Genomic DNA, 27495 nt, shown 5'->3' with positions numbered 1-27495 from the left:
CATAATTGCTCAGTTATTATTGCTGACTTGTTTCATATATCCTCGGATTAATTTAAATGGTTGTGTACAAGAGGTCAGGGCTACTTCAGTGGCCACACGCCTTTTGCTACATGATCATACACTAGTGTTTAGAGGCGTAGACGAGGAACGCCCCGCTATACCAGAAATTAATTCGAGAAATTTCCCGTAACTTCGTTATCAAATACCCGCTCCACTAACGCGTTACACCCCTAAGAAACCTTAGTTGGCGCACCAAACAATGTTATTAGCGTTTAATATGTTACACTATTTACATGTAGGTATGGGACTATTTTTATTAGGTGCATGGAAGTTTGTCCATAATTGAAAAAAAAATCTTTAATCTGCAAGTGGACCACTCGAGTGGCTCAAAGACGACATGCAGCAAAGGACATTAATGGTGACAGTTAATGACTAAGTATCATCATATGGTGGCTTTAAAAAAATCCTTGTGGAGCTTCATAAAATATCTTTTAATTTCTTGGTTTTATTTAATAGTTACATTTACAGCAAATAAGTTTACATCTTAAAAAAAAGAAAGTAAGTATGAATTAAAACTTAAAAACCTGTATGTTCTCATGCAGTTGAGCTATAAAACAAATTAATGGACAGATTGTTACAAATATGCACAAACTCGTTTAAAAATTGACAACTCATACGTTTATTGAATGGATTAAAGTACGGATGTTTGGCTGGTGGTTATGACTCGATATCAGAGGTAAGATTAGAACATTTCAATTAAAAACAATAAATAATATATTCTATTTACTTTATTTACCTTAAGGTACTTGGTAATCTTTAAGGTTTCCATTAATTGGGTAGTCAAAGCGACCCGAGCAATATGTACCTACCTAGGTAGGTAGTCACGCAAATTTAAATAATTGTGATCTAGCTATGTCATAAAATACAACAAAGCAAAATTGAGAACACAAAAAATACTGGAAACCAGTCGTTATATAATAACGAGCCATGATTATGACATCAAGTTGGCAACCACCTCTCGATACGTAGAGATCCGCTTAAAATTAAACGCAAATTGCCTTGAGCATACAAACTTCTAAATTGAGATGTTACGCTAAATATGGTCAGAATCAGACGTGCTGAAAGTTTTGTCTGATCTCGTCAGACGGGTATGCTAATGTCATTGTTATTTGCATTAGATTAATACTAATAAATGTCATGTTGACAAAACTGACAGTTGTGCAACGGAATGACGTAAAACCTAAGCGTAAATCATCTACATATAGTTCCCACGATACGTCTAAAAAAAACTTATATATATTTCTGTTGAACTTGACTCATTCACATTAGGATCTAAAGATAACCACTTTGAGAAACTAGAGCATAAATAAGTATTCTAGTTTAAAAAAAAGAGGAAGTAGATACGAAGAGTTTTGCCTGTTTCGGGTTTCCCACAGTTGATAGGTGACTATGTAAGTCTTGAAACTTGACAAAAAAACATGTCTATTTGTGAAACGAAGCTAACTTCTAAGGTTTCATAAGGACCAAAGGATCTTTTCCATCAAAACAGAAACCGCCGACTTTGAGCATAAGAAAGATGCTGAAATCGAAAATAAATGAAACGGGCAAAGGTTAGGTTAGGTACTCATTGTAGACAATTCAGACTCTGGACTATAACGTTTTCAATCGCATCCCATAGGAAGTAGGACAACTCCGCGCACAGGGATATAAGGAACATATAGCTTTCCTCTATAAATGGCCTACCTACCTATCTAATACAAATGTTCCAAATCGGTCTAAATGAACGAACAAAGAAACTCTTCAGCTTTATTAAATGAGAATAAAAGTATAAATAGAATCATATAAAATATAGAAAGAGAATGTAGTCACAATGTCAATCTGACACACTTTATACTTATGTAAAGCAAAAGCAGAATTCGTCAATATTCTAGGACATTATAAATTCATGTGTCTACCTGTGTGGCTCAAACTAAGAAGGCAGTCTCGAGGCCTCATCGCACAGGCAAATGACATCATGCTCGCGACAGCCGAGATCACAATCAAGACGATTTACATTATCGTCCTATTGATTTACAAGCACTATAATATACTGTTGTTACTATTTTAACGTGCTCACAAATAATTGGCCACACAAGTCAATTCCTCGGATGGATTCAAATGAAAACTCGGCAGTTAGTTTCTTTTACCAATAGGTAGTGTTTATCGGATTACAATTACCTGCAATCAGTCTTGCGGTTATTTTTCTGCTACACGTGGAAATTACATTGAGAAAGACTGTTTGCACACCTACTTTTTAAGTTTGTATTACGTACGTTTATTGAAAATAAACTTAAACGCCAGATATAAAGAGGTATCTAAGTAAATCACACCCAGTCACAAAGACACGTTTAACACAGTAGACAGTAACTAACTTCCTATTTATTGATTTCATAGATCTTCAACGAATATAAATATATTTTGTATTAAATAAGATATAGGTGAATTGAAATCCAAGGAGGCTTATCAAGACTATAACGTGAAGATAATTTGAAAATGTAACATTGTGGCTATGAACTAATCCAGCAGACGTTCCACCGACCACAAGCATTGTGTTCAGCAAATTGCAAAACAAATGGCGTAATAGTCAGTAACAGTTGTTTAAGTATAATATTTGATATTTTATGTAGCCACTCGTACGTGTATGAATACTAATTTGTCCTTTCTTGTAAATGACATTGCCATGTAGAATAAAAAAGCCATAAATATCGCACAAAACTAAGACTTTTTGGCGCCTAATGACCGAACGTTTGTTTATTTAAATGTTATCACAATTTGCTGATTTTCTGATATATTGTACCTATTATTTGGCGTAGACGTTATAAATTAAGTCGTTCGACGCGTCGTAGTTTGACCTCTTTCTAGTCTGTAGGAATATTTAGTTACAATGAACCTTTATCATTGGAAAATTTCCAGTGAAATCTTTATTAAAGGCCAAAGTAGGTATTACCTATTTAAGATTCTCGTTTAACGTTTATGCAATTTACAACTTGAAAAGTTACCAGATTTTATATAAACAGAACTTATTTATATTTTGTAGGTATACGATGCAGCATTGGTAAAATATATCTCTATAAAAGGGCACAGAAGATGTTCTTGTATCCGTGCGGTAGCGTTTATATGCCGTAATATTGAAAATAAGTTATCAGCGATGCGCGATTTCCAAATTGAATCCTTGGCGATTTACTTCAAGGAAAATAAATTCCTCTTATTAAATTGATATTCAAGAAACTGCGTTACCTAAGTAACAATTTCTCAGGTGGAGAAAACTTTGTATCCGATAACTTTCTACAAATAGGTAAGTAGGTACCCACTTACCTAAGTGGGTGCACGAAAGAAATGAACTGCATAGCTATTTACAAAAACGAGGACCTTTAACTTGAAGCTATATCTCATCTGTTAATATCAAACATACCTCATATCTCAAATGAATTGGAACTCCCACATAACAAATTCAACTGGTTGCTATCAATAAAATATCTTATCTTTCTTGCCCTTTATGCTTGCAGTTTATTCTTCACCTTTCAAAAAACTATTACAAGCAATGTATAAATAACTTAGCATCTTGCACCACACAGAGTGACCGACAATGAAGCCCATCAGAAATGGTCCGAGCGCAACCGGTGTCGCAGGTTCTACTTCGTCGCGTGCGACTCACCCTTTACACCTCAATACTGGCGAATATATAAGTATAACTACATTAGATCGCTATCTTAACAGTCATGTGCCGTTAATTGAACTATAGAAGCACTACAACTGCTTAATGGCTAACTAGTATCTACTTCTATCTAACGATAAAACTGGGCGTTGCAGACTGCTATTTTGAGGTTAAATCTACCTAAGTACTGTGTGCATTAGTAGTGCATTGTAAGTAAATAAAAACTTGGCTACAATCAACTTGATGGGTTTAACTTAGTATTTAACATGATTACTAGATAATCGATTATCTAATTAAAATAAGTAAGTATAGCATGGTATTGAAAATTGAACTTCACAAAAAATAAACTCTTCAAATGAAATTATCCACGTTTCGAAGTAATTATGGGATGAAATTAATTGTAATAGTTAATTCAACGGAACCATTACATTGCAATTGCACAAGAGACATGCAATGATAATACGGTGTAATTAGGTGATAGTGATGGAATAATAAATTCGGAGTAGGACAACGTGGACATTGGCGAAGCGGCCTCGCGAATCGTCTGCTTATGCTTAATCGGGTCGAGCGTTCAATGTCACCCGCGTCACTGATGATGTAAAACAAAAGAGAACGCGACTACTGTGATTTCTCCTTTGGGTACAGGAAAACTGTATTGCCTCATTCGTAACACATAACTATCTATTTATAAATTGTATCTGAAATACCTCAATCACAGTGATTATAGTAAAATCCAGGTCATTGTCAAGCTTGTATTCAATAGTGATAAGAAAAAACATTGCACGTGGTACCTATCATTAATGATTGATAAGAATATTTGTATTCTTTTAAATATTAATGTTTTGATATGACAGTTGTTCATCAAAGTGGCGATTTTATACAAACCAATGATACAAACCGATTACATACATTGCCCATTACGTTATGTTATTAAACACAATTTCAATAATGACCATGAAACCTGCATTCCAAGCTCAACGCATTGTTTTTCTCAGTAACCGCTTCAGCTTAAATTTTACGCCACGAGGAAGGCGGCAACGCGTTTACAAGGTACTGCCTCAAAGAGGACAAAGATCGCTTCCTCCGATACAATCTGTTTACAGTAAATAGTCACTTAGGCTGATAACAATACTGATGCCACACCGATACCACACAACCTTGACTTTAAACATCTGCGATTTCGACGTTTTGACGTAAATACGACAAATTACTGTTTTTTGCATAGATTTCCAACGGAAATCGGAAAACCGCGATGTATGAGCGATTTGGTTTTTCCGAGTATTATGAGTAGTTAGTTGTTAATTAGTTTATTTATTTTAGAGGGTGATCTCGATCTCCTGAAATTGTTATTTCTTCGAGATTACCAATAATTTTACTAAGGCTTCTACTACCTGCAGAAACTCAGCAACTCTGGTCACTGGGTAGGTACATCTTTCTTAATTTCTTTTAGTTATCCGTCTAATAGATAGTTAATTAACTTTGTGAGAAACGTTTAGGTATTATTACAATTAACATTTATTTACCTTACTTAGAACTAGTTAGGAAACATGAAAATTCTACTGACCCCTATTTGACATGAAATCATCCGTGAAATCGCCCAGTTAATCGTTAATTAAGCATTAATAACGATATTTAATTGGTGTAAGGAGGAGTAAGTAGTAATTTCCTTTTCAATAAAATGTTCATAAAAAAGAATACTTAGTTATTAGGTATTCAGTCATGAAAATCAGTGAGACCTACCCAGCTAAATATAGGTGATTACTTATTGGATGGATATATATACTGCGTGATACTGATACTGCGTGGATTCCCAGTACCTACCATTAAGTATACATTTAATTAGTTCTTTATCATAATTGGTTTTGTTGTTGCATCAAATCATCTGCCTAGCATTTTCATAACTATGGATACGCTACCAGTCTTACCGGATGCAACCCAATGATGCAACTGCCTATTAGTTCTCTCCAATCTAGTAAATATATAGATGGACGCGATACTAGTACCTACTTAAAATTTGTATAAACAGTTTATGTAAATAACCTATAAATATCAACCACGAATTAAAGAACCTAACTTACTTAATGTATTTGTTCCAGGAACCAAATGTAGCAAGAACTCTACGATCGACTTAAAGCCCTCTCCTCTTAATTCAAGACCTGCTAAATCTATGCGTCCGTAATCAGTGTGTAATTCTTATAAGAAGCAGGTATATAAATAAATAAAAACACATTACTAATGAATAGAAATATTTTAGTAGCTACCTAATTATTACGCCAGAATTCCACACAAATCCTCTATAAAAAAATGTGCTAATTAGCCATAGTTCATTTGTTGGGCGTTATCATACATCTTTGTAGAGCTAAAACTTACTCAAGTAATGCCCAGGGTCTTTTATATATAACCTTGGACATATTTTTGAACAATACATGCAACGTGGGTGAACTGGTTAAGTTACAGAACGAAAATTTACCAATTCAGGCTAAAATTTTAAGTTCTTAGATTAATTGATTTGATGGTGAGGTACTGGGCAAACCCTAACAGAGCCAAAATGGGCCAGTGATTGTTGAAGCCAGAAATCGTCTACTTATCATGGTCTAATGTCAGTTAGGTAAATATTTGCAATTTCACCAGATTGCGTCATTATCTAACTAATATTTCTGTAATTTACCTCATTAGACATAACACATAAAAGTACGTAGGTATATTTGCGACCAATTTGTAGATAGAAAATATTTACCAATCGACATATCAGGCCAACGGGGCTAATGTTGACGCCACACAGGCACTAGAATGTAAACATACCGCGGACTGGGCGCATATTGCACAAAATTTGTCTCTAAATTGAGTCGGCATACCGTGCATCGTAATAAATCAACGCTTCTAGCCTGTAGGTATTGAGGACAAGTCCGACCTAAGAAAGGTAAATGCCTCAATGCTAGTAGTTGTAAGGAGAACGCGGGCCGCGGAGGCGAGAGGTCGCCCGTTCTAACACGACGGCCCCCAAACAAACGCGCACTTATTTGCCAATACGCGTCCATCTCAATACTGTGTCTCTTGTCTACTCGATAAATTAACCTAATGCATTATAGTAACGTGTTGCAACACTCCTAATCTGATTTGTTGAAATATTTCACTGTTGGACCTTTATTACCAGCTACATTTATGGTTAACTGCCGAAATGCTGTTAGACAAAACTGCATTACGTCATTATCGCTAGAATTTACGATAGCGCACAAAATGTATGCCCAGTTATTTCGGTTAAGTGAAAACTAGAACTGGATGCTAGTTAGTTCACAACTAGTTTTATCGTTATGTAGAACTAGTGTTTAGTAATGAACGAATCCACTTTTCATGGAAGTGGAGGTGTCCTCGAAGGCGCACGTGACCGCGTGGACAATTATAACAATAACTACCGGCACAACACATGCGCGAACTAACATGTGCATCATCTGCTCAAACCTACCTACTAATTAAAACTGTTGACACTGGGTTCCAATACATTCACACTTGATGATTGCCAGTACTTCAATGCTTTGATTGCTTTCTGAAGAAGAGAATAATTTAGACCCTATACTGAAGCTGATGAAATTAAAGAACTATAGTACATAGTTACCCATTTAATAATTTCGATACGCTTTAGTTTTAAAGGTACACGTCACGTGATTATCATGAGATCCGTGAAGTTCTCGATAGACACTGTGATTAACACGTACCTAAGTTGCGAGAGTCATTTATCGGCTTAACTCTTTTTGAAAACCTACTATGTAGTATATATTAAGGTACACAGTTTAATGTATGCTTCTGGAAAAGTGCTAGTTTAACCCATATTAAAGTGTTTACTTAATTTCAAAGGGAAATTAATAACGGGTGGTGTCCATGTGTGGTCGCTTTGCCGGGCTGAGGCAACACGACAACTGACGTATTGATTATGGAAAAATAAGCAAAAACTGTATCAAGGTAAGTGGTGCACGCCTGAGCGTATAAAGTTACGTTCAGTCAGGATTCAGGTTGACCCGCCACTGAACACCGGTGCAACTAATAAGTATCTATTCGTCAATAATAGCATATCGGAACAAAATCTACCTGAGTATATTAGTAGTCCCATAATATTTGGAGTTACGGAAAAATATAGGTACCTATGTCACTCGCTACCCTCAAGCGATAGAGTAAGACTTAGATACCTCTTTATTTCACTACTAGGTTGTAGGTAAGTAGGTATTGCACCTAATTTTTCCTTTTTCCTGAAAGTACTGTTTTTGAAAATTTTTGACGACCAATATTTTTGCCACCGATCATTAAAAGACCCTGAATCTCTGCTTAGCCTCGCATGATGTCCAACCGGTAGCTACGCACTACGCGATGCGTCGCGCGCGCCGCCTATATGGCAAGGTCGGCGGGTGCGCCTGCGCCGTCGCACGCGACATCCGCGCAATCACTTTCACTGAGCGTCTTACCAAATGCACCGAGAGTTATGTACACTAGATGTGTCGGTAACAAGCAACGCTTATTGGTTGTCGTTTCAGTGTAAATGAATGTAGAATTTTCTACTTCTAAAGCAGATGTTACCTACGTTCTAAGGTTCCTTACCCAATTTTTCGTGTGTCTCAGCTTTAAGTTTTACTTAGGAAAATTTACCTGAACACGAGAACTTGAATTAACACTCACAACATAGGCAGTATTTTTGAAAGTAATCCTAATTTGAACAATTATTTTTGTTCTAGAGTTACATCCAGTAACACATAACTCGTCAATAGTACCGCGCATTCGGCTTCCTGTTCGACTCGCGCTACATTCGTTTCAGTGCGAACTGTGCTTTCGCAACTTGACTAAGCTCACGTAATCACTGTTACAAAGCACAAACAAGGCACTCATACGTGGTATTGTGACGAACACATAATCAAATTAAAGAAGGTAGATGCCTATGTGGGATTATAATTTAACTTTGGTAGATATTGCTTTTATTGTAAACTGGAAATTACAAACATTCCTAAATCTAAGTACAATTGGCGGTCTTACCGCTAGAGAGCAATTCCCACCTGCCAACCTTTGGATGGAGTTTATCTGCAGAAGAAATAGATCTAGACCCACCATTCGTTCTTTTCAATTCAAGATTTTTCTTTGGTTCAGAGAGCATTTTAAGCTGTCAACATAGTCAGGATCACGAAAGTCTGGAAACAGGTCTAACCGGTATTATCATTGCCCCCACAAGTTAATTGGGTTGCAGAGGTCACGTGCCAATCAAACCGTGAAAAATCCTGATTATACAGCTGTCTGGTTAGGAGTGACAACAATTGTTAGAAAGAGGATAAGCACCTGCACAACATCGTTGATTTTATGTTGATAATCTTCTAAATAGTTTTTAGTTAGGTGAATATACCTAGTATACCTACTCACCAAGTACCTACCTAGTCGTACATAGGTCTTCTACCGCTAATCGGGTAAAATTCTGAACAGGTAGGTATCGATAGCGCCTATTGTTTAGCTTAATTATCGATAATAATAGGGGCTGGATTTGCATTAGTTAATTCAGGAACTATTAATACACTAACAGTTAGATTTAGAACTCATACTACCTAGATTAAATAGGTAAGTAGATATTTCGAAGTTTTTCTTTTCAGTTGTACGATTTTGTAAACAAATAATATAATAGGTATGTAATTAAATAGCTATTGTGTCTGTATCAGTAATTCATTGGATTTAATGCCAAATACCAGGTAATTAAGGTCATTTTATTACATACCTAAGTAATCTATTTTTTCCAAAGAATTACGGCGAATTGCTTAGGATGCTGATCTGCTAAAACGTAGACTCTTATAAATAGTTTTAGGAATAGAAGGCGTGTTACCGAGTAAACGCATTCCAATAAATATGATTAGGACATAAACAATGTAATTAAAATTCATGTTCGTTAATTCAATGAACTCTTAATTGACCTCTCCTTGTCATAGCAGGAGCGGATATGGCGCCGAACTGTCGAAAGCCATATTTCTAAAGGTGGTGAAATGAAAATACGTGCAGTAGGTAAATACCTAGAGCCACTCCACACTGGTGGATTTGTCGCGCAACTCCTTTCAGTTTTTACGGGAACTGTTATTAACGTCCTCTTTTACGGGTAGTTGTCAAATATTTGCAAACTGAGGTGGTTTTTTCCGCTCGGAAAATCCGCCAGTGTGAAAAGGTCTGTAAAGGATTCGTCATTATCATTTGTTAGGGATATAAACCAAACATCAACGACAATGCAAAAGCATTCTTGTCAAATTGCAATCAAGTGCAACCAAATATTTATGCCATAACTATAAGTAGGTAGGTCCTAAGTAGGTAGATACGTACCTAGTATTTTTTCTTAGGTTCCGAAGATAGGTAGTAGGTAAATACTTACAATCTGCAGTAAAATCTGTAGGAAGCAGGATATTGTGGGTGCGCTTTCCTTTACGCTCAGTAGGCACCTTGAACATGTAGGTAAAATTGCTAATCTCGTAGGTATCTGAAATCAATAGGAAGTATGTAAGTAGGTGCTTTTTTACTTACATATTTTTAGCTTCAGTTTTCACGTGACTTGTCGAGACAGGTACTTTTTTTTTAAATATATTTAATGTAGGTATTAATGTAAATCTATACTTTAACACGTCCATTATTACTTGGTTTAAATAGTCGTGGATTATATCAGTCAATAATAATAACTAAACAATCTTAAATCATTGTAATCACTTGCTGTGTCTGGGTTGAAAACAAAGCAATGATGGGAAAACCCATAACTGTTACCTACCCATCTCTGACTAGCATATCGTTGATAAGAAGTGTCAAAGTTTCTGTGAATTGGGCATCGTGCTGGTTTTAACTGGGAATGTATTTAAAAGGAAAACCCCAGTTATAACCTCGGCATTGAACTTGGTATTGTAGGAATAATTAGCAATGTTTTTCAGACTGCGGTTAGATGCGGTATTTACCTTTCACTTTAATTACGTTTTGAAGGATCTTCTGATACGCAGAGTTCCTTCTGTCTTAATTTTTGGACGTTTTCGTCGAATGCAGGCAGGTAGGTGTCTAGGCTTAGGCAGTCATCGCTTGCCTACTTATTACGAATTCAGTACCAGTTGTGAAGCACTATTCTAAGTAGCGCTTTCATACTGGCGAATTTTCCGCTCGGTTTTTTCAATCGACAACGCTAGAGACACAATTGACTACTCCCGGATAGGGCCATCTCGAATTTCGCCAAATCCGGACAAACATTAAAAAAACCCGGACATTTGGCGTAAATCCCCGAATTTTGCGATAGATTTTTGAAAATCCACCAGTGGAGGTATGTCAGCTGTCAGTGTATTTGCTATCGGTAATTTTATGTGCACGCCAATTTGTTTATTTTTACACGCTAATGAATAGAGGCAATTCGTATTATATTAGTCTAGATTAGAGAATACCGTAAATTAGGTAGATTGTTTTTTATATCTTTTTTTTTTAATTATCCTATGCTGTCCCACTGCTGGGCAATTAGGTAAATTATATCATTAGGTAAGTATTTTTCAATATTTTTTTTCGTGATGGAAAAATAAGAGCATGAACAATTAGGCACTGATAACGTATTTGACGATACTTTAGGTAGTCGTAAGCTGCGAACACAACTACTTAATGACTAATTTCGGGCAGTTTTGCAATAATTTTTTTAAACGGATAACCGCTTAGGTATTTTTATAAGCCAGTAACAAGTAGACGATAAGCAGTAGTCTGCCACTATCATTCCTGCATTTGGGAAGCATTTAGCACGTTCTGTGAGAACAGTTTTATTATCTGCCTGCACATTAATTGGATATCTCAAACATCACAAATATAATTCTACTAAAATTTTAGTCCATGAAGAGTTTTATTTCCTAGAAGACCATAGGGCAAAACAGTATTGTGGCGGAACCACCTCTTCCAGTCCAGTAGGTACCTACTTGGTGTGTAGTTTAGTAATTAGGCGTCCAGTTAAATTACACCATAATTACTATTACATATGTATATGCGGTAAGACGATTACGCATAATGCATAATATGCGTCCTTTCCTCTTTTTCAAAAACCGATTCGTCATTAGCCTAGCTCAAAAAACGCTGACTTAGGTACCTATCTCTGCGGTTTTGGAAAGACTCATTTTAGTGACACATACACACTCGTAGTAAGGTGCCTAAATTCAGAGCGCAAATACCTACACTCTTCTTCCTCCTGCCCTGTTCCCAATTTTATTTGGGATCGGCGCAATATGTCATTCTCTTCCATTTTCGCCTGTCACTCGTCTTACTGACACTCACTCCCTTCCTATTCATATCATCTTTCAGGCAATCCATCCATCTCTTCTTAGGTCTTCCTCTTCCTCTCCATCCATCTAAATTCATACTAAGCACAGCGTATCATACCTCCTCACTACATGCCCATGCCTATACCATGACAATCTTCTACTTCTCGTCTTCAGAGCCCAAGTACCTACACGCTTATAGACAAATGCGTATTAGCATTCGAATTTTTAGTCTAGTTGTGAGTTTTAGTTAGTGAGCGAGGTTTTGTCATGCTATTCCACTTCCTGCACTCAGATAAAAAGTAGCGTGTTATTTAGATAGGTGTACGCTTTATTAGATATGGGCTCGTTTACTGTATATTTAAATCTATTCAGTATTTTTTACGTGAAAAAAACATTACTGCGTATCGTAAGTGTATCAACCTATTTTCTATTAAATTGTTTTAATTGTATAAAAAAAAATCACTTGTACGAGTTGCATTCCTTAGGTACTCGTAATCCTTAGACCAATGCATCAGGTTTTTTTTCTGTTAAGGAAGGAAAAACGTTCCTGTCTGGGACGAAGTTTTTCAAATTATATTACCACTTACTCATCATCCATTCAAAGATAATACGTGCGACCCTCACATTGAAGTTCATTAACATGTTGATACGCAAAGCTCATTGTTTTCCTTATAGTTTTCTAAGCAAAGCAAGCACCTTAAATTCGTCACTTTATTTTAATCAAATTAGCTGTCATCGTCATCATTGATCTCTAGTAACAAGAAGACCACATAGGTTTGCATTAATAAGTAGTTAAATCAATAACACAATCTTATAATTTACGATTTGTTTATTGTGTGTGTGACTAAGTTAGCATACGGTCGTTCTTTGATGTCCCCGTACCTTGAATTTGGTGAGTCATGATAACCAGAATGTTTCCAAATAACCAATTATGACCTCATACGGTTACTACATAGTCTGCTCTACTTGGGTCCATTATTTAATTCATGATACAAATGTTACCTCCATAGTCAGATCCGTCAGGATGAGTGTAATTTTTATTAACGGATGGAACATTTAATATGTTGGTTACTTAGGTACCTATATATACAGGCACTTAATATGTAACTTGGAAATTCCGTAACGATTTAACAGTTTGATAAATTGTTTATTAGCACAATAATGACAAATCATTTCACATAAATTAACATAACATTAAAAATGTTTAGTTATGTAAGTAATTTGATTTATACGATAGCTCGTCGCTGTCACATCGACGTCGGCGGCGGCGCATGATTCGGTTTTGTTTACACATACTTGACAATAACAATCGGCGCGGCGTCGCAACACACACATGCACAAGCGGTAGTGTGACAAGGACGCCAATACTGTGACGAACAGCACATTATGTACTTAGCGGACATTTTCAAGGTACATAGTATTGACACAATGTGAACCTGACCCGATTAAGAACTAATTAAAAACATTAATACTTCAGTCATAATGGAAAAGGCTATGCGCGTGAAGATGAAATGAAACCTATAGGTTTATCGGCTAAGGTCAACAGTATGTTACGTAGCCATCTGTTTTACCTACACTTACAATATAATAAGATTTACCTAGTTGATCAAGTTGTAGATATTTTTTGTAACTCTGAATCGGTTCTGAAAATGCTGTGAATCACCAATCATCGTTTTTTTTTTCAGATAGGTAATTATTAAGCATGTTTTTTAAAACCCCTCTAAATAAAAGCTTAACTCCATTAAGAAAATTTATTAACTTTTAGCTAAAATTTTACTATTTTCAGTACTTACCTACATAGGAACTTTTCATTGACTTCTTACGTTGAAGTCTTTGACTTTTCAGTTTTTCTTTAAGTATTTTTTAAAATATTCAATAGAAGTTAAGCAAACTAATAAACTCAACATGTATATTTACAAATCCTGCTTCTTAGCATTTAACTCTGACCATAAAGCTAGTAAGGATTTTCGATAGGTTAGAATCAACGAATGAAACACCTAAGGAAAATGCCTTAGTCCTAATTATGCCTGCTGCATCATTATTCAAGAGAGCAAAATTAATGTATCCATATAGCTTTGTCAGGTAGGTACCTACTTAGCAAAGTATTTAGGTATGACAATAATCATTCCCAGATTTGGTAAGTGCAAATGTACACAATGAATTACAATGTTAGTTTACAATTATAGCTTCCTTTTCCTGTTTTATTTGACTAAATAACTCTACGCGTTGTTATGCTGATCCACAATAGATTATTACGCAGTTCAAATATGTGACTTGTAATCAGCAGAGTTTCGATAATCCGGCAAGGATACGGCAGTTGTTTCATGACGAATGACGTCATTGACAGTGCCCACTTTATTTTTATCAGAATTATTAATAACCCAATAACAAACTTTTCGCTCTGTCTAGTTATGTAAGGGCGGTTAAATATAGGAGATTCAACGAACTTTACTGACCGAAATGCAATGAGTTTTAGATCCTCAAATCCATCAATCATTTTATCGTTTTTCATAAACACGAAAAAATACAAATTTAGGCACCTTGCCTAACATTAATCTAACTGCCACCAAACCTTTTAGTAGGTATAATATAAAGTTCATGCAAAGATTAAAGCCAATTAATTAGCACGTTCCTACTCATTTACAGAGATGTAGTTAGTTTCTAATAAAAATACGGAAGCAAAAGAGTTAAATGTATTAAGTCCGTATTTACGGCAATGATCCTCAATGACGGAAGGCAAAAGCAAATAACAGCGTTGTCCGGGTACGTATTCATAACCATTGTGATCGCGTGTTCTGTTCAATGTCGCTGCTTATAAGTGCTACACATATACCTACTATTATCTTCTTTATGTTGTGGATATTACCTACCTATGTTTGATTTATTTATTGATATATCAAACTAAGCAGGACTCCAAAAAGACAAATTGTAGGACAGACTACAGATTATCATAGAAACCTTCAAGTATGCCACATTAGACAACAATAGAAAAATATCTCAAGAGTACATTGAACAGGAGAAATTAACCCGCTTGGTGCATCGACTAGCTTGGAACCAGAAACGGAACTGTTACGTCTATAAATATGTCTGAATTAAGAGTGTTGTTTATACAACAGATGATATAAATTCTGTATTCCACATTGAAGGCAACAGCATTATAGACGGCAGTGGCGCGTAAGTCGACACCGCTACTTGTCCGCGCTATGCAAATGGAGATAATATGCGTACTAGCTAAGTGACCGGGTTGCGCTACCTACTCGCACAATGAGGTTAATATCCAACCAAGTTGTAAATAAAAACTTGGTAAGCGTCTCACTACGGTAACTGGCACACTTCTCGATTCGGTCGGGTTACAACAGAAATCGCTGCGAACATGGCGCATGTGCACAAACCGAATGGGGTTACCTCACCCACATTCCTGCCTTCCGGAATTTCACTCACGTTGACAGTCGCAATGTACTGATACAATGACTGTGTTTATCGATGTCCATCAGATTAATTCTGCGCCGCTGTTAAATGTAAATTAGCAATGCAGCCAAACAACTAAGGTGATTGGAGTAAAGGACAATGGGCACTTTGTATGGGATTTGGTACCCGCTCCAACAGTAACGCATGATATATCATTAGAAAGGTATTTACGTGAAGAATAATAAAAACTATGGGGCTTGCCTCAATTAGCTGTCCGATCCGAGTAACGATAAAAATTGAATCGACATAGAAACGAGTATGTCATCCATATATGCAAATTCATTAACAGGCATATGTCGTCAGTGTAATAATTTTAAACTCAGTTAATAGACATCTTACATTATTTGAGATACACTCTATTATAATCTAAAGGTTGTAATAGTCTATGGAGTCATACTACGGAAACACAATCATCATCTGATTTGACAAAAGTTCAAAACATTTCTATGTCTAATAAATATCTTTTTTTAGGAAGAAATTCATCATTATCTCAGCACCTCTTGAGGAGCAAGATTGAGTCGTAATATGTACTATGTTAACATCGTCTCCTGACTTTTCAACCTTAATTGATTGTTAATACTGAAAGACTTTCATCAAATACATACGTTAGTTCTGCGTGAACTGCAAAGGTTTGCACAGTCTTTTTTTAAAGCAGTCGACAGGCAAACATTTTAAGAAGGCCAAATTCCTGTTTTTTTGTTACTTTAGTACCAGTTTTTATTCAATACAGTTGGATTTAAGAACTACATATACGTTGATGACTTATGAACATTACACATTCTATTAGTCGATGTTACGCGAAACGGACAAGGATTTGGGACTAGTCGTCATAGCAAACATTTTTTGCCTTGCCAAGACCTACGCAATGGTACTAAAATCAACACTGTTGGACGGGGTACCAAAACGCCCATCGTCCTTTACCGCAAAATACGTTCGTTTCTCATTTTATTTATGACTAGATATTTAGCTCTTAATCTTTAGTATTTACTAAATATAATTATTTTTAATTACTTCAATCCTTTTGGAACTCGAGCTACCTTTTACGTATATTATCAGTTAACTGTATCAGATAATTAGTTACCTTCCAAATTTCCTCGATTTATCTTGCACAGATCTCAAGCTGACCACTCCGCGAACCATTACTGATGTTTAATCTGGTGCGCATCTGAGTTCCAGTTTCACGATCTGTCAAAACGTACCGTTGCTACGGTTCACCAATACCCTAGAAATTGTTTTCACTGTCCTCACCACTGGTATGTGAAGGATAGCTATACGCAACGCAGTAGAACCTAAAACAATAAATTAATACGTTGTTATTAAGTATGTACTATCAAAATCATCTAGGTGATCAATTGTGTTTAAAGATTTAAAAAAAAACCTCGTGGTGAAAAACACAAAGGTCACAAGTATCATCGGCACATTCCAAATTCCCTCCACCTGCGTCTATGCCTACTAACTTCGGGACAAACCATTTTAGACGAAATTAATTCTTCTCGAAAATCTTTAACACAATCCTGCGTGCTACTACTACTGTGTTTCCATAAAACTGGATATAATTCTTAGCTTTATCTAATCGTCATATGCAGAATGCGTAACGTTTTTTTCGAAAATAAGACATCGGCTTGAGACATTTAAGTGGGTTTTCGTAGCTGGTGTATGGGTTGAGACAAAGAATTGCCAATTATTCCACCTGCCCTTGCGGCACCTGGACCGGCTGCTCTTTTTATTTATTTCAACGTCGGTGATATTTTTATTGTTCGCCTTCGCACAAGCGATGGCGGTCACAAATGAAATGCGGTGCGAGTGTGTGCACCTTTTTATGCTCACTCGTCAACTGAATTGTCTACATACGATCACATCCTATGATGCTGTGATGGTTAAAAAATAATTGAATTGAAGATGAAACAACATTTTTAAAGTTTTCGTAAAGAAATATACCTAATCTACACCGAAACGTAGAATTTCAATAGAAAGCTACAGATATGCAATAGCAATCAACGGCTCGTGCTAATGGAATGTTAAGTAGACGGACTTGCATTTTCTCAATAGGTATGCTAAAAATAGCACGCAGTCCCGCAGTCAACTTGGCATTGCTTACAAAATAAATATCATGGCTTTTACTCATTAGATATAGGTGCCGGGTACCAAATTAATTAGGTATGTCAGTATCTTATACCTACCTACACCATCATATTTAATTATACTCTCTTTCTTCAATTTGAAGTACCAGGTACCAATTAAGCTAATGACATGCATCTGTAATTTATATGCTCAAAAGAAGAGCTATCGGTGAATTGGTAATATATTTTCGACGAGTACGGGTCTCATCCTGCGTAAGCTACTGAGAATCGATCACGGCTTACTCCGAGACGAGCGCAAAAAATACATATCTCCAAGTTAAAACCGGCCAGATCGAAAAGATCCGGCCTAATATTTGGTGTACGTTTAACCCTTCAAAGGCTGCCGGTCGATACCTGCACAATTAGTAGCGTTTTTGTTTCCAAATTGATGACTCTGAATCACGAGCGTCTGCGCACTATAACAAAAAAGTAGAATCGTTAGACTACTTATAAGAGATAATATGGCTGCAAAAGGCGTAAGATTACTTTTTGCGAAAGAAAGCCTACCAGTAGCACAAAGTAAGTATAAATAATACATATCATTATATGCAAAGTAAAACAGACAACGCATTAAGATGAAAAATATTATGTGCCATTATAATATAAAAGTTGAAAATCCTAGCCTTTATTTACTTGTTATAAAGTAAATAAAAGTTTATAGTGATTTAAGAGTGTTTAAAAGTAAAGCACGTCAATAAAAGCTTCATCCTAAATTGTCCGCATAATACCAAAAAAGTACAAAAAAAAGAAGTAAGGAGACGCGGCCACGATGCGTCGACATGGTACGTTGACCCCGTCGATATTTCTCGAAATTCGCCTCGGAATCCGCGCTCTTTTCGCTTTTTAATTGTAGGTAAGTCCGGGTACCCGACGACAAGGTGATACGTTTCCAGAGAAAAAAATTACCTCCATGCCCTCACACTGGAATTACTGTAACGGAACATACGAATTAAGATTTACAAGGAAACGCGCGACAGATTAAAAAATCGCACTCATTCGGTGCTGGATAATCTTTACCGTCCAAACGTTTCGTCGTGCGCTCGCGCCGCTGGATTGACCAAACCGGCATAATTATTTGTGGTTTGACGTCATTTATTAGAGATAGCCATTGTGTATAGTACATACCTACTCATGCTTGTATTATTTTTAACGAAAAGGTGTAGGTGGCATACCTGTCTACCTACATCAATAACAATCGCAAATATAACACTAAAAATAAAATCTCTCTAGCAACTAAAGTATACACAACCTATCTGTTGAAAATCGCACAGACTACAATAGATATTTACAAATGTTTGTAATATCTTTAATAGCAGTACGGAAGTTTGATTTTCACGCTACGGTCTGAACAATGGACTCGCGAGTCTCAGCACCGGAGCCATTCGAATACGTGCAATTTACTATGAATTTGATTACCTTTCTATTTCATGAGAATTTTTTTCTTTATTGTTATAGACAAATTTGAACGCGACCACGTATGGTATTTAGAATAGCTGGCATGAACCCAAGATAATTTTAAATAGAGCACGAGTAGGCAGATTAATTATTATGACACATGACTTTGTTTAATATTCACGCATTTAAATAACACGATCTTTATCATGTTGTCAACGTGGGGCAATTAGTAAAAGTTTTGCGGGTGCTGATTGAAACAGTAGACGTAACATAATCATAACTTGATGTGGACCGCGAGGGTGTATAAATCAATAAATAAATAATGCTAATGCCGTTACTAATACGCCACGCCACGCACGCATCGTGCAGTCTTCAACAAGGTGCGATGTGGTGCTCGGGTCGCACGCACCGGCCGTGAAGCCCGCTGCCCGCCTCCGTACACCGGTTTAGGGCTGCTAAACCATATTTATCTTTATTCATAAATCATAACTACAACGAATTTATTCACTTAACTCTGAAACAGTGCTTAACAAGCGATATTGACAAAAACAGATGAAATTAATGTATCAATTATATTTTCAATTCCGTAATATATCTGTTTATTTAAATATCTTTCCTATTTTTACCATTAGAAGAAGTACTCACGACACGGAAGTGAGACTAGAAAAATGTATTTAAAAATAAATACACGACGTGCGACCCTAAGTTACAAGCACTCGATGATGTTTAGTAGATTATAATTAGCCGCGCTGCCAACCCACAGATCACGGTCGAAGTCATAAGCGAAAGCGATTTAACATCACTATTTATACACTCTTTATTCAATGTATGGCACTGTGTGATCGCATCTACGTGCATGTTAAATAGTAAACACATCACAATCACACCATCTTCATAATGAGTGACAGAATAGATGAATTATATGACAAGTGGGTGTTTATGATAAATGTGTCTTATGGCAACTGTTGAGACATTAAAGGAACACTATTTATACAAGTGGTATATTGGTAATTTGACAGTACAACATTGTCACTAAACACCGGATTTTTGCATGGTAATATCAAGAAGTAATATAGACTACATAATAAGGATGCAGAAACCGACTCACAAAGTTGTATATGGAATTAATTGTTGAGTATGTGTACCACAGCGATCTGTCGCTATGTCGCTCGTGGCTTACGTGACGGCGGGACGGGTGCTAGGTGCGGCCGGCACGCGCCTGGCCGCGCCACTCGCGCGCGGCAGATGTGCGCAAACGCAGCCGACATCGCGCCGCTGTTGCCTCTACCTGCATCGGCGCCTCTCCATATGCGCTTATTTGCTATTTACATAAACCCACCGACCTTGAAACTACAACTCTATGCGTTAAGTCTTAGTTAAATACATTAGTCGACACTTAATGAATTTTAATATGTACATTTAATTGTAAAATAACTAAGCTTTAAACTATTCCACATATATGGCGGTAAAGTCTGCATCAGGAATTATTAGTGTATTAATTTTCAGAATATTCAATATTTTCAACTACTTATCTTAAGTCTTCGCGACCCAATTGACAGATTCTGACGTTGACTTCGCAGAAATCGGAGTTATTGTCATTACGAAACAAAATAAGTAAATTCAATAAAGCCTGAGTCGAATACTGAAACCATACGAAAGCTTCCGCTTTCAAAAATGGTTGCATCTCACATACTGAGTCAGTCGCGAGAAATAATAGGGAATCGCTACTAAATATAGTACATTAGTACTATGAATAGACGCGCCCACGATATGTAGCCGTGTAAATCAACGCCCGACTAATGTATTACAAACCCGATACAAGGCGTCTGAGGCGTGAAACTAAAAACAACTAAAAACTTTATACATATTTTATTATTCCATAACGCGTTTTATTATTCGGTTAACGCCAAAGTGCTCAAAATCATTGTGTGGAACTAAATTACCTGACCCGGAAACTTATAGTCGATAAGAACTTCTTTACTATATTGATAAAATTAACAAATTATAATATGTACCAAATAAGATTTTAATGTTTCACAATAATTTTTCAACACAACCAAAATTCTATTCTACTTTAGCACTTTTTTGAACGTAAATTAGAATGTATCCATTCGTTGTTGATTTTCTTTATTTATATGGCAAATAAACGTGCATGTTAGAAATAAATCTTACAACTAGATAGATAAACCTATAAGAAAAAGTTAGTAATCTCTTACGATCCGAGTAAAAGGTATTTGAGTATGGCACACTCCAGTAAAGGGCAGAAGTGATATGTCGACATATGGGCGACTCACCGCAATGCGGCAATGTTGCTCCTATGTACACATACGTTATTATGAACCACTCCGTCGGCTAATACTCGCACCGTATTTATAAAACGTATGGCAATAGACGAACCTAAATATATTTGAGCCAATAAACCATCACCGCAAAAATCAGGGATGATGTAGTCTTCCAAATCAATAACAATGTAAAAAATCTAGATCATACGTAAGATTAATTCATTTTGAACGACATAAATTTTGATACAACCTTGTCAGATATAAATAAATAGGTGAAGGTCTAAATTAAAACGCATATCGTTTAAGTATATTCGTCCAATATAATCGCGAATGGCTAGTCACTAATAACGTTGTACTCGCCACTAATGCAGTAAGTCAACAATATTGCGTAGCTATTATAAGAATTAACAAGATATCAATAGCGTGTTTATTCTGTGAGCTTATTAAAGCGAGTGCGGCGCGGCGCGGCGCGGCTCCCTCGCTGCGAGTGTTGCCGACGACGCTTGAACTTTACGTGACGTGTATTACGAAAATAATTATTAAACGTTCATTGCACACAATCCACAGAGATGAGTGCGTCCAGGAGCACGGTGCGGTTTAGTCGGAACGTTAGCGACCGATTGAGGTGCTGGACGGATGCGTGCGATTATAATTAGGATTGTATTTCTGATTCCGACGAAGCTCAGTATGGCGGGCAAAGCTGAATTCCATCTGAGTCATTGTGCCCGTTCTGTTGCCTTTATTTTCGTAAAACACTCCATCTCACGCGCATCATTGTTTCATTACCTCCGCTCTTGTTAATTATTGTAATGCTTAATTAAAATTACAACGGGCATATGAATACGTTTCGTCACCATAGTCGTCAAGTTAGAGTTTTGTGTCCATTTCATGTAGCATATGTAGCCATCGAAGGAACAATAATGAACACAATTGACGTACATAACAAGACAATTAATAAACCGATGTTTACGACGTTGACATAAGCAGGTACGTCAAGGGCAAACTAAGGGGGAATATATGAAACTTGTAAGAAATATACCAAAGAGAGCATTTGTAAAAAAAAAACTAATAGGTATATACTAGTGATCAATATCAAAAAGTGTAAAATATAAACAATGAATTTTAAGAACGTATGCAATTCAGCCAAGAATGTGATATTTTCATGTTGTGAGTTGTGTGGCTTTCTCGTCTCGTAGCCGCGACATCGAGCGCGAAGAATGGAAATCATCGCTTGCCTGTAAATAATAAATATAGACGCGCGTTATGTCTAACTCGACACTAAGCGGTGCAAATGAAAAGAGAGGGCGTATCCGAGAGCAAGAGTCGTTCAAAAAACGTAATTATTTAGTATTTTAAAAAATTATCAGCAGAACAATTTTAGGCTTCTTTCATTCTTCCTCTATCAGTTTGACCTAAATCCATCAAGAAGACGAGGACAAAAATGAAAACATAAATTGTGGGTAAGCGAAAAAAATATACAGGGCATTGGGGACAGGGGGTAAAAGTCTAGAACCAAATATTCAGTTTGGAGACGAAAAATATTTATCACACATTTAGATATACCTACTTAGATAAAAAATAAAAAAAATACATAGGTATATAATATCGCAAAAATGCATATTAGTTAGTGTAACGAAGAGTGAACAAGCCAGCGGGCACGCGTGATCGGCGACATATTTCCCGAAGTGCGGAACAGGTTTGCACCGAGGCAAATGTAGGGCTACCACACGTAAGTGTTTAGACCAAATAATATTTACATTATAATTATATTAAAGAATATGTTCTACCTATTATACCTATGTTGTATTTTCGTATATTTTTATGGAATTTAACGGAATATCCTTCAGCGCGGGACGCAACTATTCAAATTTTAAATAAAACTAATAATCTTCAGGTCATTTATCTGTCAGGTTCTAAATCATCTGTTGTCTTTAATTATTATGATTAAAATGTGTAATTTTATCCAGTACATAACTTTCGACAAAGCTTGTCTTAACTTTATCAGTTTTCATAGTCACCCTAAATGCATGTAACTCGCAGTCTGTACGCCTTGCTACACCGCGTTATGTGCCACTTGCGAACGTTCTTACTAATCGACTAAGTTATTATGTAGTACTTTTCCTATTTCGAATTACTGTTAAAATAGTAAATAACAAGTATGAAATAATTTTTCAATGGTACCTAAATTAGGTGACTATCTATTCACCGATCAATTGAAATATTTTTGCACTTAAATTTTTGTTGTTCACAATTCAGGGTAAGAAACCTAATTAAGCACAAAGAAATTATGTTCTTATAAAAAATCTTCTCCTTCAAAATTGTAACTGCCCATGTACATAAAAGTTGCATATTTTTTTATTGTACTTAGGTACTTTTAAAATTTTTGACCGAATAATCAAAATAAGCATTTTCCTTGGAAAAACATTGCATGATCTGTGATGATATCTCTATTCAAAAGTAAAAAAACGATCCTCTCAAATTAACAAAACATATAATAAGTAAGTAATGCAGCTGTTATTTTCCTAGATAAAATGCAGTATGAATCCATTCGAAACTAGAAATGCTTACATGAAGCCAAACCGCGTCTGAAGCCTAGTGATAAGTAAACCGAGCGCAAGTTCCGTTATGAATTTGTCCGCGAACTATAACTTCTACAAGTTCTAACTAAAACATATCAAATAATCATAGGAATTGCAATGAGTTTATTTTTAAAGTATCGGTTTAAGTAAAAATTTATGAAGTATATTGACGACATGAATTTTGAACATTACTGAAAAACATTTGGCAATCTTAATAAATTGATTTTAGATTATAATGTAATACATATTCATAAGTATTTTTCGATAAATCATCACAGGCAGCAAAGACACTGTCTAAAACTAAGGATGAGATTAATGAGATACTAGAACAATCAGAGCTTTGAAAACTATCTATTGCATCAATTTATAACAGAAAAACTCATGTCAACACAATATGGTAGGATCTCGCTAAGGTCAAGTGCTGTTAAAGACCGAAAAAAAGCGAACTTTGAGGTGGGTTTTGTCAAGTAGTTTACTTATTTCGCCTAAAACGACGTCGTCAATATATATCTAGCCAAACATATATCTAACTGCTTAAAATCCAAAGGACTCGCGTTTTGTTACTCATTTGTTCAGAGTACCTATATCTCTACATGCTCTGCGTCACGTAAGCAAACGACAGAATTGAACTTTGCCATATCCAAAACTCAGACAAGAACAATGTCCAAATCAAGAGTCCAAAATTTGAAGTTAATCGCAAACATCAAAGTATCAGAATCATTTTAATAGCGAGTGACATTATTGCGTGTAATCGTTATCATTGTCACTGTCCTCACAAATGATAAGGTACAGTTCCTGCCCGAAAATATACATACCTATCTACTAATCATACAATTTCAAAACATTAGTAATGGTTGATCAACAAAACCACTTTTGCTTGTCATTACAGATCTCTAAAAATTGTAAAGAAGAATAATTCCAAAATAGATCATCAAATGCCATCTGCTGAAATTCTTTCACATGTTTTACTGATTGCACAAAATTAAATAAGTACATAAGATGCGGCTGCTAAACACCACAGGAATGGAAGTACAGAGCAATACAGAAATAGCAGATGCATGTTCAAATATAATATATCTGTTTTTTACGACTTCTACGAACATAGGGCTGGCATAGATTTCAATGAGGAGCAGATTTGAAAGAAACTCAAAAGAGACAAGGATGGCTAGCATAATTTTAGAGAATATCATTGTTCTAATATTCAGAGTATGATATAAAATTCTCTATATGATTTGACTGAAAATAAGAGAAGTATCAGTAATTCGACAACCCTACGTACGCGTTTCAGCTCTGAGGCGCAACGGCCACGTTGCAAAACCGCGGAGTTGACGATAATAGCTGGATCATAAAATAAACACGGTGACTGTGATTTATAACTGTTGTCAACATATGAGGAAAACTGATTTTTTAATTCTCCGCTTTCAACGCTTTGATGATGAGCTATTGTTGTATCAGCGGGTTGATTGCATGCACGCACGTGACCTCCTCACTCACAATTATATCAGAATAGTATTTATAGTCTGAAGATAAGTATTACGACAGGAAACCTTGTTTTTTACATTCGGTTTATTTTTTACATAAAACATAAATCTATGCCATCTATGAATTAACATAAACTACTGAAAGTACACTATTAGATACTTGTTTCACTTTAGAACTGATTACGAAAAAAAAAAATATCTCAATTTCTTGCTTAAGCATATCAAGTATCTACTTACAACAAAGCTCGTACATGCGTGAATTTTATGTATTTACTAATAACATAAAATTCCGCAGCGAGAACGACCGAATTGATCCTAAATCCAATTAAACATAAACAATAATCAGTCCGTAGTAAATAAAACACACGCGTAGCATGTAAATGCCACATTATCTAAGTCGTTCAGTTTCTATGTCGTTTACTTTCAGAAGTAATGGCTGCGATATAAACGATGCTATAATGATAATATTTTTTGGGAAAACCCTGACGTTATAAATAGGGTTACACTGGCATTATTTGAAACAAGAAATTAAATTATGTTTACGTATATTTAGAAATGTTTACATTACTGTGTATTTATTACTGAAATAAAAATGGTGAATTGTTTTGTATAAAACTTCATGCAATATAAAATAAATCGTATCCTTGTAAACTAACGCTAACAGAATATGTAAAACACGCCTGAACACCATGCAACATCACTCGTCACAAGAGTGATAGCATTTATCTTATTTTAATTGTTATATGAACTGTTTATCTATTAAACTAAAATACTTTTGGGCGGAAAAGTTAGCAGCCATGATCCGCCCGCCCAAACCTTTCTATGAGTAACGAATAGTTTCTTACCAAAAGCGGTTCTTACTGAAATTTACTTTTATAAAATCAAAATAGGAACCAAAATAAAACATATTAGTTTGGTGTTTCAAATGGATATGATACGGCATACGATAAGATTCGAATAATATTTTTATTGACATTGACGTCAGCAAGGGCGGAAAAATATGGATAGGCAAAATGATAGCACGAAAGTAAGGATAAATTTTCCAATCAACTCATCCATTACCTAGTAAAATTAACTTCTAGGGTTCCGTATGGTGTTCATAACTATTGAGCCCAAATGATCAAGGATGAGACTAACAAAGGATATTGCCCCGAGTTAAAGTGCAACCCTTAAACACCTCAGACAAGGGATTAAGCGCCTTTTTTAGGACCACTTTAACTACGATTTTTCATTTTTTTTATTTTTACATAGAGTTATTAAAGTAGTACAATAATAAACGATAACATTCGATGAGGTATGTAGATGCTACGTGTGATTCTTATCAGTATTGACCGACGTCACGGACTTATCTGTGTTGATAAAGTTCCGCGGAAGAAAAGGTAACTAAACACGTACTAATCACTATTGTAACGTTTTTTCCTAATTTTTGAAGAGTAATGATTCATATACAATGGAAAATTATGACAAATAACAGATTGATTTTGAAATTATAGTTTCAGAAAGTTACTCAAACCTACAGTAACGAAGTTCAAGTTGTCTTTAAGTTACTTCTTGTAGTAGTACATATTTGGCACTAATTTGTAATTTAAACTTTGTAATTGTCTCCTTAACACAAAGCGATAGTTACAGGATGAGTCGACAAGAGTAACTGCGAAGAGGACTGCAACACATTAGTACCTACGATAATGTAAACAGAATAGTACGTACAAATCTATGATAGCGAAGCCTATCTGAAACCTTTCTTCCAAAAAATCTCAATAAATCATTAAACTTCGTTTTTTTTTGTAATCGTTATCTAGAATTTACCTTAATAAATAGTAAAAACTCAACAAACTCGATTTACTTTTGTACTGTATATCAAAGGACATTAGTTGTCTTCAGAACAACACTATTTTCCTAATTTTCCAAACGAACGTAGTTCTTCAGTTGAAACTGATTTACGAAATGTGAAAATAACTATATTTATACTAGTTTTATATTTAGAGCTAGTGGAGCGCATAGGTAGTTAATTATTTTTATGAATGGAGTAGAGGGCGGCGCGGCGCGGGCGCATCGGAACGCGGACGAGACGCGCCGGGCTCGCTGCTCTACGTTCGCTTTCCCGACTTTCCAGTCAGCGCAGGCGATGTGCGTGCGCCACAAAAGCAAAACTAATGTAGACCATTTGCAAACAACTATCAAATCGTTAATTCCTTGCACTTTTGTT

The 27495-nt window shown here is 35.8% G+C and overlaps 1 protein-coding gene across 3 annotated transcripts in view; it reads right to left on the bottom strand.

The window, feature by feature from the left end:
* The window catches only part of LOC110384040 (uncharacterized), a 51231-nt gene that overhangs the window by 14167 nt on the left and 9569 nt on the right, over positions 1–27495 (bottom strand). For 2 of the 3 annotated variants that reach the window (XM_049838857.2, XM_064037110.1), the window contains exons 2-3: positions 16514–16721; positions 10074–10178 (exon numbers count right to left, since the gene is read on the bottom strand). The gene's annotated coding sequence lies outside the window, so the exon portion shown is untranslated. The remainder of the gene's footprint in view (positions 1–10073; positions 10179–16513; positions 16722–27495) is intronic. The other variant, XM_049838858.2, reaches the window with a different exon arrangement.

The sequence above is a fragment of the Helicoverpa armigera genome, chromosome 12, assembly GCF_030705265.1.
Source record: "Helicoverpa armigera isolate CAAS_96S chromosome 12, ASM3070526v1, whole genome shotgun sequence".
NCBI classification, from domain to species: Eukaryota; Metazoa; Arthropoda; class Insecta; order Lepidoptera; family Noctuidae; genus Helicoverpa; species Helicoverpa armigera.
This window is presented reverse-complemented; position numbering and strand designations above follow the sequence as displayed.